The sequence below is a fragment of the Petromyzon marinus genome, unplaced genomic scaffold, assembly GCF_048934315.1.
Source record: "Petromyzon marinus isolate PM22_M1 ecotype Great Lakes invasive population unplaced genomic scaffold, UKy_Petmar_22M1.pri1.0 PM_G_Scaffold_8, whole genome shotgun sequence".
In the NCBI taxonomy this organism is placed as follows: domain Eukaryota; kingdom Metazoa; phylum Chordata; class Hyperoartia; order Petromyzontiformes; family Petromyzontidae; genus Petromyzon; species Petromyzon marinus.
In genome coordinates, this window is record NW_027423035.1 from 3,491,560 (window position 1) to 3,506,254 (window position 14,695).

Sequence of the window (14,695 nt, forward strand, 5' to 3'; positions counted from 1 at the left end):
TTTAATAAGCCTAACTTGCTGAAATAAGGCTATTTAAAAGTCTAAGTTGCTGAAATAAGCCTATTTAATAAGCCTAAGTTGCTAAAATAAGCCTATTTAATGAGGCTATTTAATAAGTCTATTTAATAAGCCTATTTTTAATAAGCCTATTTAATAAGCCTATTTAATAGGCTTATTTAATAAACCTATTTAATAAGTATTTAATGAGCCTATTTAATGAGTCTATTTAATAATCCTTGTTAATAAGCTTATTTAATATGCCTATTTAATAAGCCTATTTAATAAGTGTATTTAATAAGGCTATTTAATGAGCCTAAGTTGCTGAAATAAGCCTATTTAATAAGCCTATTTAATAGGCCTATTTAATCAGCGTAAGTTGCTGAAATAAGCCTATTTAATAAGCCCAAGTTGCTGAAATAAGCCTACTTAATTATGCTATTTAATAAGCCTAAGTTGCTGAAATAAGCCTATTTAATAAGCGTAAGTTGCTGAAATAAGGCTATTTAATAAGTCTAAGTTGCTGAAATAAGCCTATTTAATAAGCCTATTTAATGGGCCTATTTAATAAGTCTATGTTGCTGAAATAAGCCTATTTAATAAGCCTAAGTTGCTGAATGAGCATATTTAATAAGCCTAAGTTGCTGAAATAAGCCTATTTAATAAGCCTAAGTTGCTGAAATAAACCTATTTAATAAGGCTATTTAATGAGCCTAAGTTGCTGAAATAAGCCTATTTAATAAGCCTAAGTTTCTGAACTAAGCCTATTTAAAAAGGTATATTTAATAAGTCTAAGTTGCTGAAATAAACCTATTTAAAAATGCTATTTAATAAGCCTAAGTTGCTGAAATAAACCTGTTTAATAAGGCTATTTAATAAGCATATGTTGCTGAAATAAGCTTATTTAATAAGCCTAAGTTGCTGAAATAAGCCTATTTAATAAGGCTATTTAATAAGTCTAAGTTGCTGAAATAAACCTATTTAATAAGCCTAAGTTGCTAAAATAAGCCTATTTAATGAGGCTATTTAATAAGTCTATTTAATAAGCCTATTTATTAAGCCTATTTAATAAGCCTATATAATATGCCTATTTAATACGCCTATTTAATAAACATATTTAATAAGTATTTAATGAGCCTATTTAATAAGTCGATTTAATAAGCCTTTTTAATAAGCCTATTTAATAAGTCAATTTAATAAGCCTATTTAATAAGTATTTAATGAGCCTATTTAATGAGCCTATTTATTGAGCCTATTTAATAAGCCTATTTATTGAGCCTATTTAATAAGCCTATTTAATAAGTCTATTTAATAAGCCTATTTAATAAGCCTATTTAACACGCCTATTTATTGAGCCTATTTAATAAGCCTATTTAATAAGCCTATTTATTGAGCCTATTTAATAAGTCTATTTATTAAGCCTATTTAATAAGCCTATTTAATAAGTATTTAATGAGCCTATTTAATAAGTCTATTTAATAAGCCTATTTAATAAGGCTATTTAATGAGCCTAAGTTGCTGAATGAGCCTATTTAATAAGCCTAAGTTGCTGAAAAAAGCCTATTTAATAAGCCTAAGTTGATGAATAAGCCTATTTAATAAGCCTAAGTTGCTGAATAAGCCTATTTAATAAGGCTATTTAATGAGCCTAAGTTGCTGAAATAAGACTATTTAATAAGCCTAAGTTTCTGAACTAAGCCTATTTAAAAAGGTAGATTTAATAAATCTAAGTTGCTGAAATAAACCTATTTAAAAATGCTATTTAATAAGCCTAAGTTGCTGAAATAAACCTGTTTAATAAGGCTATTTAATAAGCCTAAGTTGCTGAAAAAAGCCTATTTAATAAGCCTAAGTTGCTGAATAAGCCTATTTAATAAGCCTAAGTTGCTGAATAAACCTATTTAATAAGTCTAAGTTGCTGAAATAAGCTTATTTAATAAGGCTATTTAATAAGCCTAAGTTGCTGAATAAGCCTATTTAATAAGGCTATTTAATGAGCCTAAGTTGCTGAAATAAGACTATTTAATAAGCCTAAGTTTCTGAACTAAGCCTATTTAAAAAGGTAGATTTAATACATCTAAGTTGCTGAAATAAACCTATTTAAAAATGCTATTTAATAAGCCTAAGTTGCTGAAATAAACCTGTTTAATAAGGCTATTTAATAAGCATATGTTGCTGAAATAAGCTTATTTAATAAGCCTAAGTTGCTGAAATAAGCCTATTTAATAAGGCTCTTTAATAAGTCTAAGTTGCTGAAATAAACCTTTTTAATAAGCCTAAGTTGCTAAAATAAGCCTATTTAATGAGGCTATTTAATAAGTCTATTTAATAAGCCTATTTAATAAGCCTATTTAATAAGCCTATTTAATAAGTCTATTTAATAAGTCTATTTAATAAGCCTATTTAATAAGTATTTAATGAGCCTATTTAACAAGCCTATTTATTGAGCCTATTTAATAAGCCTATTTATTGAGCCTATTTAATAAGCCTATTTATTGAGCCTATTTAATAAGCCTATTTATTGAGCCTATTTAATAAGCCTATTTATTGAGCCTATTTAATAAGCCTATTTAATAAGTATATTTAATAAGCCTATTTAATAAGCCTATTTAATATGCCTATTCATTGAGCCTATTTAATAAGCCTATTTAATATGCCTATTTATTGAGCCTATTTAATAAGTCTATTTAATAAGCCTATTTAATAGGCCTATTTAATAAGTTGAAGTTGCTGAAATAAGCCTATTTAATAAGCCTATTTAATAGGCCTATTTAATAAGTCTAAGTTGCTGAAATAAGCCTTTTTAATCAGCGTAAGTTGCTGAAATAAGCCTATTTAATAAGCCCAAGTTGCTGAAATAAGCCTACTTAATTAGGCTATTTAATAAGCCTAAGTTGCTGAAATAAGCCTATTTAATAAGCCTATTTAATAGGCCTATTTAATAAGTCTAATTTGCTGAAATAAGCCTATTTAATAAGCCTATTTAATAGGCCTATTTAATAAGTCTAAGTTGCTGAAATAAGCCTATTTAATAAGCCTAAGTTGCTGAATGAGCCTATTTAATAAGCCTAAGTTGCTGAAATAAGCCTATTTAATAAGCCTAAGTTGCTGAATAAGCCTATTTAATAAGCCTAAGTTGCTGAATAAACCTATTTAATAAGTCTAAGTTGCTGAAATAAGCCTATTTAATAAGGCTATTTAATAAGCCTAAGTTGCTGAATAAGCCTATTTAATAAGGCTCTTTAATAAGTCTAAGTTGCTGAAATAAACCTTTTTAATAAGCCTAAGTTGCTAAAATAAGCCTATTTAATGAGGCTATTTAATAAGTCTATTTAATAAGCCTATTTAATAAGGCTATTTAATGAGCCTAAGTTGCTGAATGAGCCTATTTAATAAGCCTAAGTTGCTGAAAAAAGCCTATTTAATAAGCCTAAGTTGCTGAATAAGCCTATTTAATAAGCCTAAGTTGCTGAATAAGCCTATTTAATAAGGCTATTTAATGAGCCTAAGTTGCTGAAATAAGACTATTTAATAAGCCTAAGTTTCTGAACTAAGCCTATTTAAAAAGGTAGATTTAATAAATCTAAGTTGCTGAAATAAACCTATTTAAAAATGCTATTTAATAAGCCTAAGTTGCTGAAATAAACCTGTTTAATAAGGCTATTTAATAAGCCTAAGTTGCTGAAAAAAGCCTATTTAATAAGCCTAAGTTGCTGAATAAGCCTATTTAATAAGCCTAAGTTGCTGAATAAACCTATTTAATAAGTCTAAGTTGCTGAAATAAGCTTATTTAATAAGGCTATTTAATAAGCCTAAGTTGCTGAATAAGCCTATTTAATAAGGCTATTTAATGAGCCTAAGTTGCTGAAATAAGACTATTTAATAAGCCTAAGTTTCTGAACTAAGCCTATTTAAAAAGGTAGATTTAATACATCTAAGTTTCTGAAATAAACCTATTTAAAAATGCTATTTAATAAGCCTAAGTTGCTGAAATAAACCTGTTTAATAAGGCTATTTAATAAGCATATGTTGCTGAAATAAGCTTATTTAATAAGCCTAAGTTGCTGAAATAAGCCTATTTAATAAGGCTCTTTAATAAGTCTAAGTTGCTGAAATAAACCTTTTTAATAAGCCTAAGTTGCTAAAATAAGCCTATTTAATGAGGCTATTTAATGAGTCTATTTAATAAGCCTATTTAATAAGCCTATTTAATAAGCCTATTTAATAAGTCTATTTAATAAGTCTATTTAATAAGCCTATTTAATAAGTATTTAATGAGCCTATTTAACAAGCCTATTTATTGAGCCTATTTAATAAGCCTATTTATTGAGCCTATTTAATAAGCCTATTTATTGAGCCTATTTAATAAGCCTATTTATTGAGCCTATTTAATAAGCCTATTTATTGAGCCTATTTAATAAGCCTATTTAATAAGTATATTTAATAAGCCTATTTAATAAGCCTATTTAATATGCCTATTCATTGAGCCTATTTAATAAGCCTATTTAATATGCCTATTTATTGAGCCTATTTAATAAGTCTATTTAATAAGCCTATTTAATAGGCCTATTTAATAAGTTGAAGTTGCTGAAATAAGCCTATTTAATAAGCCTATTTAATAGGCCTATTTAATAAGTCTAAGTTGCTGAAATAAGCCTTTTTAATCAGCGTAAGTTGCTGAAATAAGCCTATTTAATAAGCCCAAGTTGCTGAAATAAGCCTACTTAATTAGGCTATTTAATAAGCCTAAGTTGCTGAAATAAGCCTATTTAATAAGCGTAAGTTGCTGAAATAAGGCTATTTAATAAGTCTAAGTTGCTGAAATAAGCCTATTTAATAAGCCTAAGTTGCTGAAATAAGCCTATTTAATAAGCCTATTTAATAAGCCTAAGTTGCTGAAATAAGCCTATTTAATAAGCCTATTTAATAGGTCTATTTAATAAGTCTAATTTGCTGAAATAAGCCTATTTAATAAGCCTATTTAATAGGCCTATTTAATAAGTCTAAGTTGCTGAAATAAGCCTATTTAATAAGCCTAAGTTGCTGAATGAGCCTATTTAATAAGCCTAAGTTGCTGAAATAAGCCTATTTAATAAGCCTAAGTTGCTGAATAAGCCTATTTAATAAGCCTAAGTTGCTGAATAAACCTATTTAATAAGTCTAAGTTGCTGAAATAAGCCTAATTAATAAGGCTATTTAATAAGCCTAAGTTGCTGAATAAGCCTATTTAATAAGGCTCTTTAATAAGTCTAAGTTGCTGAAATAAACCTTTTTAATAAGCCTAAGTTGCTAAAATAAGCCTATTTAATGAGGCTATTTAATAAGTCTATTTAATAAGCCTATTTAATAAGGCTATTTAATGAGCCTAAGTTGCTGAATGAGCCTATTTAATAAGCCTAAGTTGCTGAAAAAAGCCTATTTAATAAGCCTAAGTTGCTGAATAAGCCTATTTAATAAGCCTAAGTTGCTGAATAAGCCTATTTAATAAGGCTATTTAATGAGCCTAAGTTGCAGAAATAAGACTATTTAATAAGCCTAAGTTTCTGAACTAAGCCTATTTAAAAAGGTAGATTTAATAAATCTAAGTTGCTGAAATAAACCTATTTAAAAATGCTATTTAATAAGCCTAAGTTGCTGAAATAAACCTGTTTAATAAGGCTATTTAATAAGCCTAAGTTGCTGAAAAAAGCCTATTTAATAAGCCTAAGTTGCTGAATAAGCCTATTTAATAAGCCTAAGTTGCTGAATAAACCTATTTAATAAGTCTAAGTTGCTGAAATAAGCTTATTTAATAAGGCTATTTAATAAGCCTAAGTTGCTGAATAAGCCTATTTAATAAGGCTATTTAATGAGCCTAAGTTGCTGAAATAAGACTATTTAATAAGCCTAAGTTTCTGAACTAAGCCTATTTAAAAAGGTAGATTTAATACATCTAAGTTGCTGAAATAAACCTATTTAAAAATGCTATTTAATAAGCCTAAGTTGCTGAAATAAACCTGTTTAATAAGGCTATTTAATAAGCATATGTTGCTGAAATAAGCTTATTTAATAAGCCTAAGTTGCTGAAATAAGCCTATTTAATAAGGCTCTTTAATACGTCTAAGTTGCTGAAATAAACCTTTTTAATAAGCCTAAGTTGCTAAAATAAGCCTATTTAATGAGGCTATTTAATAAGTCTATTTAATAAGCCTATTTAATAAGCCTATTTAATAAGCCTATTTAATAAGTCTATTTAATAAGTCTATTTAATAAGCCTATTTAATAAGTATTTAATGAGCCTATTTAACAAGCCTATTTATTGAGCCTATTTAATAAGCCTATTTATTGAGCCTATTTAATAAGCCTATTTATTGAGCCTATTTAATAAGCCTATTTATTGAGCCTATTTAATAAGCCTATTTATTGAGCCTATTTAATAAGCCTATTTAATAAGTATATTTAATAAGCCTATTTAATAAGCCTATTTAATATGCCTATTCATTGAGCCTATTTAATAAGCCTATTTAATATGCCTATTTATTGAGCCTATTTAATAAGTCTATTTAATAAGCCTATTTAATAGGCCTATTTAATAAGTTGAAGTTGCTGAAATAAGCCTATTTAATAAGCCTATTTAATAGGCCTATTTAATAAGTCTAAGTTGCTGAAATAAGCCTTTTTAATCAGCGTAAGTTGCTGAAATAAGCCTATTTAATAAGCCCAAGTTGCTGAAATAAGCCTACTTAATTAGGCTATTTAATAAGCCTAAGTTGCTGAAATAAGCCTATTTAATAAGCGTAAGTTGCTGAAATAAGGCTATTTAATAAGTCTAAGTTGCTGAAATAAGCCTATTTAATAAGCCTAAGTTGCTGAAATAAGCCTATTTAATAAGCCTATTTAATAAGCCTAAGTTGCTGAAATAAGCCTATTTAATAAGCCTATTTAATAGGCCTATTTAATAAGTCTAATTTGCTGAAATAAGCCTATTTAATAAACCTATTTAATAGGCCTATTTAATAAGTCTAAGTTGCTGAAATAAGCCTATTTAATAAGCCTAAGTTGCTGAATGAGCCTATTTAATAAGCCTAAGTTGCTGAAATAAGCCTATTTAATAAGCCTAAGTTGCTGAATAAGCCTATTTAATAAGCCTAAGTTGCTGAATAAACCTATTTAATAAGTCTAAGTTGCTGAAATAAGCCTATTTAATAAGGCTATTTAATAAGCCTAAGTTGCTGAATAAGCCTATTTAATAAGGCTCTTTAATAAGTCTAAGTTGCTGAAATAAACCTTTTTAATAAGCCTAAGTTGCTAAAATAAGCCTATTTAATGAGGCTATTTAATAAGTCTATTTAATAAGCCTATTTAATAAGCCTATTTAATAAGCCTATTTAATAAGTCTATTTAATAAGTCTATTTAATAAGCCTATTTAATAAGTATTTAATGAGCCTATTTAACAAGCCTATTTATTGAGCCTATTTAATAAGCCTATTTATTGAGCCTATTTAATAAGCCTATTTATTGAGCCTATTTAATAAGCCTATTTATTGAGCCTATTTAATAAGCCTATTTATTGAGCCTATTTAATAAGCCTATTTAATAAGTATATTTAATAAGCCTATTTAATAAGCCTATTTAATATGCCTATTCATTGAGCCTATTTAATAAGCCTATTTAATATGCCTATTTATTGAGCCTATTTAATAAGTCTATTTAATAAGCCTATTTAATAGGCCTATTTAATAAGTTGAAGTTGCTGAAATAAGCCTATTTAATAAGCCTATTTAATAGGCCTATTTAATAAGTCTAAGTTGATGAAATAAGCCTTTTTAATCAGCGTAAGTTGCTGAAATAAGCCTATTTAATAAGCCCAAGTTGCTGAAATAAGCCTACTTAATTAGGCTATTTAATAAGCCTAAGTTGCTGAAATAAGCCTATTTAATAAGCGTAAGTTGCTGAAATAAGGCTATTTAATAAGTCTAAGTTGCTGAAATAAGCCTATTTAATAAGCCTAAGTTGCTGAAATAAGCCTATTTAATAAGCCTATTTAATAAGCCTAAGTTGCTGAAATAAGCCTATTTAATAAGCCTATTTTATAGGCCTATTTAATAAGTCTAATTTGCTGAAATAAGCCTATTTAATAAGCCTATTTAATAGGCCTATTTAATAAGTCTAAGTTGCTGAAATAAGCCTATTTAATAAGCCTAAGTTGCTGAATGAGCCTATTTAATAAGCCTAAGTTGCTGAAATAAGCCTATTTAATAAGCCTAAGTTGCTGAATAAGCCTATTTAATAAGCCTAAGTTGCTGAATAAACCTATTTAATAAGTCTAAGTTGCTGAAATAAGCCTATTTAATAAGGCTATTTAATAAGCCTAAGTTGCTGAATAAGCCTATTTAATAAGGCTCTTTAATAAGTCTAAGTTGCTGAAATAAACCTTTTTAATAAGCCTAAGTTGCTAAAATAAGCCTATTTAATGAGGCTATTTAATAAGTCTATTTAATAAGCCTATTTAATAAGCCTATTTAATAAGCCTATTTAATAAGTCTATTTAATAAGTCTATTTAATAAGCCTATTTAATAAGTATTTAATGAGCCTATTTAACAAGCCTATTTATTGAGCCTATTTAATAAGCCTATTTATTGAGCCTATTTAATAAGCCTATTTATTGAGCCTATTTAATAAGCCTATTTATTGAGCCTATTTAATAAGCCTATTTATTGAGCCTATTTAATAAGCCTATTTAATAAGTATATTTAATAAGCCTATTTAATAAGCCTATTTAATATGCCTATTCATTGAGCCTATTTAATAGGCCTATTTAATAAGTTTAAGTTGCTGAAATAAGCCTATTTAATAAGCCTATTTAATAGGCCTATTTAATAAGTCTAAGTTGCTGAAATAAGCCTTTTTAATCAGCGTAAGTTGCTGAAATAAGCCTATTTAATAAGCCCAAGTTGCTGAAATAAGCCTACTTAATTAGGCTATTTAATAAGCCTAAGTTGCTGAAATAAGCCTATTTAATAAGCGTAAGTTGCTGAAATAAGGCTATTTAATAAGTCTAAGTTGCTGAAATAAGCCTATTTAATAAGCCTAAGTTGCTGAAATAAGCCTATTTAATAAGCCTATTTAATAAGCCTAAGTTGCTGAAATAAGCCTATTTAATAAGCCTATTTAATAGGCCTATTTAATAAGTCTAATTTGCTGAAATAAGCCTATTTAATAAGCCTATTTAATAGGCCTATTTAATAAGTCTAAGTTGCTGAAATAAGCCTATTTAATAAGCCTGAGTTGCTGAATGAGCCTATTTAAAAAGCCTAAGTTGCTGAAATAAGCCTATTTAATAAGCCTAAGTTGCTGAATAAGCCTATTTAATAAGCCTAAGTTGCTGAATAAACCTATTTAATAAGTCTAAGTTGCTGAAATAAGCCTATTTAATAAGGCTATTTAATAAGCCTAAGTTTCTGAATAAGCCTATTTAATAAGTCTAAGTTGCTGAAATAAGGCTATTTAATAAGCCTAAGTTGCTGAAATAAGGCTATTTAATAAGTTTAAGTTGCTGAAATAAGCCTATTTAATAAGCCTAAGTTGCTGAAATAAGCCTATTTAATAAGGCTATTTAATGAGCCTAAGTTGCTGAAATAAGCCTATTTAATAAGCCTAAGTTTCTGAACTAAGCCTATTTAAAAAGGTATATTTAATAAGTCTAAGTTGCTGAAATAAGCCTATTTAAAAATGCTATTTAATAAGCCTAAGTTGCTGAAATAAACCTGTTTAATAAGGCTATTTAATAAGCATAAGTTGCTGAAATAAGCTTATTTAATAAGCCTAAGTTGCTGAAATAAGCCTATTTAATAAGGCTCTTTAATAAGTCTAAGTTGCTGAAATAAACCTTTTTAATAAGCCTAAGTTGCTAAAATAAGCCTATTTAATGAGGCTATTTAATAAGTCTATTTAATAAGCCTATTTAATAAGCCTATTTAATAAGCCTATTTAATAAGTCTATTTAATAAGTCTATTTAATAAGCCTATTTAATAAGTATTTAATGAGCCTATTTAACAAGCCTATTTATTGAGCCTATTTAATAAGCCTATTTATTGAGCCTATTTAATAAGCCTATTTATTGAGCCTATTTAATAAGCCTATTTATTGAGCCTATTTAATAAGCCTATTTATTGAGCCTATTTAATAAGCCTATTTAATAAGTATATTTAATAAGCCTATTTAATAAGCCTATTTAATATGCCTATTCATTGAGCCTATTTAATAGGCCTATTTAATAAGTTTAAGTTGCTGAAATAAGCCTATTTAATAAGCCTATTTAATAGGCCTATTTAATAAGTCTAAGTTGCTGAAATAAGCCTTTTTAATCAGCGTAAGTTGCTGAAATAAGCCTATTTAATAAGCCCAAGTTGCTGAAATAAGCCTACTTAATTAGGCTATTTAATAAGCCTAAGTTGCTGAAATAAGCCTATTTAATAAGCGTAAGTTGCTGAAATAAGGCTATTTAATAAGTCTAAGTTGCTGAAATAAGCCTATTTAATAAGCCTAAGTTGCTAAAATAAGCCTATTTAATAAGCCTATTTAATAAGCCTAAGTTGCTGAAATAAGCCTATTTAATAAGCCTATTTAATAGGCCTATTTAATAAGTCTAATTTGCTGAAATAAGCCTATTTAATAAGCCTATTTAATAGGCCTATTTAATAAGTCTAAGTTGCTGAAATAAGCCTATTTAATAAGCCTAAGTTGCTGAATGAGCCTATTTAATAAGCCTAAGTTGCTGAAATAAGCCTATTTAATAAGCCTAAGTTGCTGAATAAGCCTATTTAATAAGCCTAAGTTGCTGAATAAACCTATTTAATAAGTCTAAGTTGCTGAAATAAGCCTATTTAATAAGGCTATTTAATAAGCCTAAGTTTCTGAATAAGCCTATTTAATAAGTCTAAGTTGCTGAAATAAGGCTATTTAATAAGCCTAAGTTGCTGAAATAAGGCTATTTAATAAGTTTAAGTTGCTGAAATAAGCCTATTTAATAAGCCTAAGTTGCTGAAATAAGCCTATTTAATAAGGCTATTTAATGAGCCTAAGTTGCTGAAATAAGCCTATTTAATAAGCCTAAGTTTCTGAACTAAGCCTATTTAAAAAGGTATATTTAATAAGTCTAAGTTGCTGAAATAAACCTATTTAAAAATGCTATTTAATAAGCCTAAGTTGCTGAAATAAACCTGTTTAATAAGGCTATTTAATAAGCATAAGTTGCTGAAATAAGCTTATTTAATAAGCCTAAGTTGCTGAAATAAGCCTATTTAATAAGGCTCTTTAATAAGTCTAAGTTGCTGAAATAAACCTTTTTAATAAGCCTAAGTTGCTAAAATAAGCCTATTTAATGAGGCTATTTAATAAGTCTATTTAATAAGCCTATTTAATAAGCCTATTTAATAAGCCTATTTAATAAGTCTATTTAATAAGTCTATTTAATAAGCCTATTTAATAAGTATTTAATGAGCCTATTTAACAAGCCTATTTATTGAGCCTATTTAATAAGCCTATTTATTGAGCCTATTTAATAAGCCTATTTATTGAGCCTATTTAATAAGCCTATTTATTGAGCCTATTTAATAAGCCTATTTATTGAGCCTATTTAATAAGCCTATTTAATAAGTATATTTAATAAGCCTATTTAATAAGCCTATTTAATATGCCTATTCATTGAGCCTATTTAATAAGCCTATTTAATATGCCTATTTATTGAGCCTATTTAATAAGTCTATTTAATAAGCCTATTTAATAGGCCTATTTAATAAGTTGAAGTTGCTGAAATAAGCCTATTTAATAAGCCTATTTAATAGGCCTATTTAATAAGTCTAAGTTGCTGAAATAAGCCTTTTTAATCAGCGTAAGTTGCTGAAATAAGCCTATTTAATAAGCCCAAGTTGCTGAAATAAGCCTACTTAATTAGGCTATTTAATAAGCCTAAGTTGCTGAAATAAGCCTATTTAATAAGCGTAAGTTGCTGAAATAAGGCTATTTAATAAGTCTAAGTTGCTGAAATAAGCCTATTTAATAAGCCTAAGTTGCTGAAATAAGCCTATTTAATAAGCCTATTTAATAAGCCTAAGTTGCTGAAATAAGCCTATTTAATAAGCCTATTTAATAGGCCTATTTAATAAGTCTAATTTGCTGAAATAAGCCTATTTAATAAGCCTATTTAATAGGCCTATTTAATAAGTCTAAGTTGCTGAAATAAGCCTATTTAATAAGCCTAAGTTGCTGAATGAGCCTATTTAATAAGCCTAAGTTGCTGAAATAAGCCTATTTAATAAGCCTAAGTTGCTGAATAAGCCTATTTAATAAGCCTAAGTTGCTGAATAAACCTATTTAATAAGTCTAAGTTGCTGAAATAAGCCTATTTAATAAGGCTATTTAATAAGCCTAAGTTGCTGAATAAGCCTATTTAATAAGGCTCTTTAATAAGTCTAAGTTGCTGAAATAAACCTTTTTAATAAGCCTAAGTTGCTAAAATAAGCCTATTTAATGAGGCTATTTAATAAGTCTATTTAATAAGCCTATTTAATAAGCCTATTTAATAAGCCTATTTAATAAGTCTATTTAATAAGTCTATTTAATAAGCCTATTTAATAAGTATTTAATGAGCCTATTTAACAAGCCTATTTATTGAGCCTATTTAATAAGCCTATTTATTGAGCCTATTTAATAAGCCTATTTATTGAGCCTATTTAATAAGCCTATTCATTGAGCCTATTTAATAAGCCTATTTATTGAGCCTATTTAATAAGCCTATTTAATAAGTATATTTAATAAGCCTATTTAATAAGCCTATTTAATATGCCTATTCATTGAGCCTATTTAATAGGCCTATTTAATAAGTTTAAGTTGCTGAAATAAGCCTATTTAATAAGCCTATTTAATAGGCCTATTTAATAAGTCTAAGTTGCTGAAATAAGCCTTTTTAATCAGCGTAAGTTGCTGAAATAAGCCTATTTAATAAGCCCAAGTTGCTGAAATAAGCCTACTTAATTAGGCTATTTAATAAGCCTAAGTTGCTGAATAAGCCTATTTAATAAGTCTAAGTTGCTGAAATAAGGCTATTTAATAAGTCTAAGTTGCTGAAATAAGCCTATTTAATAAGCCTAAGTTGCTGAAATAAGCCTATTTAATAAGCCTATTTAATAAGCCTAAGTTGCTGAAATAAGCCTATTTAATAAGCCTATTTAATAGGCCTATTTAATAAGTCTAATTTGCTGAAATAAGCCTATTTAATAAGCCTATTTAATAGGCCTATTTAATAAGTCTAAGTTGCTGAAATAAGCCTATTTAATAAGCCTAAGTTGCTGAATGAGCCTATTTAATAAGCCTAAGTTGCTGAAATAAGCCTATTTAATAAGCCTAAGTTGCTGAATAAGCCTATTTAATAAGCCTAAGTTGCTGAATAAACCTATTTAATAAGTCTAAGTTGCTGAAATAAGCCTATTTAATAAGGCTATTTAATAAGCCTAAGTTTCTGAATAAGCCTATTTAATAAGTCTAAGTTGCTGAAATAAGGCTATTTAATAAGCCTAAGTTGCTGAAATAAGGCTATTTAATAAGTTTAAGTTGCTGAAATAAGCCTATTTAATAAGCCTAAGTTGCTGAAATAAGCCTATTTAATAAGGCTATTTAATGAGCCTAAGTTGCTGAAATAAGCCTATTTAATAAGCCTAAGTTTCTGAACTAAGCCTATTTAAAAAGGTATATTTAATAAGTCTAAGTTGCTGAAATAAACCTATTTAAAAATGCTATTTAATAAGCCTAAGTTGCTGAAATAAACCTGTTTAATAAGGCTATTTAATAAGCATAAGTTGCTGAAATAAGCTTATTTAATAAGCCTAAGTTGCTGAAATAAGCCTATTTAATAAGGCTCTTTAATAAGTCTAAGTTGCTGAAATAAACCTTTTTAATAAGCCTAAGTTGCTAAAATAAGCCTATTTAATGAGGCTATTTAATAAGTCCATTTAATAAGCCTATTTAATAAGCCTATTTAATAAGTCTATTTAATAAGTCTATTTAATAAGCCTATTTAATAAGTATTTAATGAGCCTATTTAACAAGCCTATTTATTGAGCCTATTTAATAAGCCTATTTATTGAGCCTATTTAATATGCCTATTTATTGAGCCTATTTAATAAGCCTATTTATTGAGCCTATTTAATAAGCCTATTTATTGAGCCTATTTAATAAGCCTATTTAATAAGTATATTTAATAAGCCTATTTAATAAGCCTATTTAATATGCCTATTCATTGAGCCTATTTAATAAGCCTATTTAATATGCCTATTTATTGAGCCTATTTAATAAGTCTATTTAATACGCCTATTTAATAGGCCTATTTAATAAGTCTAAGTTGCTGAAATAAGCCTATTTAATAAGCCTATTTAATAGGCCTACTTAATAAGTCTAAGTTGCTGAAATAAGCCTTTTTAATCAGCGTAAGTTGCTGAAATAAGCCTATTTAATAAGCCCAAGTTGCTGAAATAAGCCTACTTAATTAGGCTATTTAATAAGCCTAAGTTGCTGAAATAAGCCTATTTAATAAGCGTAAGTTGCTGAAATAAGGCTATTTAATAAGTCTAAGTTGCTGAAATAAGCCTATTTAATAAGCCTAAGTTGCTGAAATAAGCCTATTTAATAAGCCTATTTAATAAGCCTAAGTTGCTGAAAT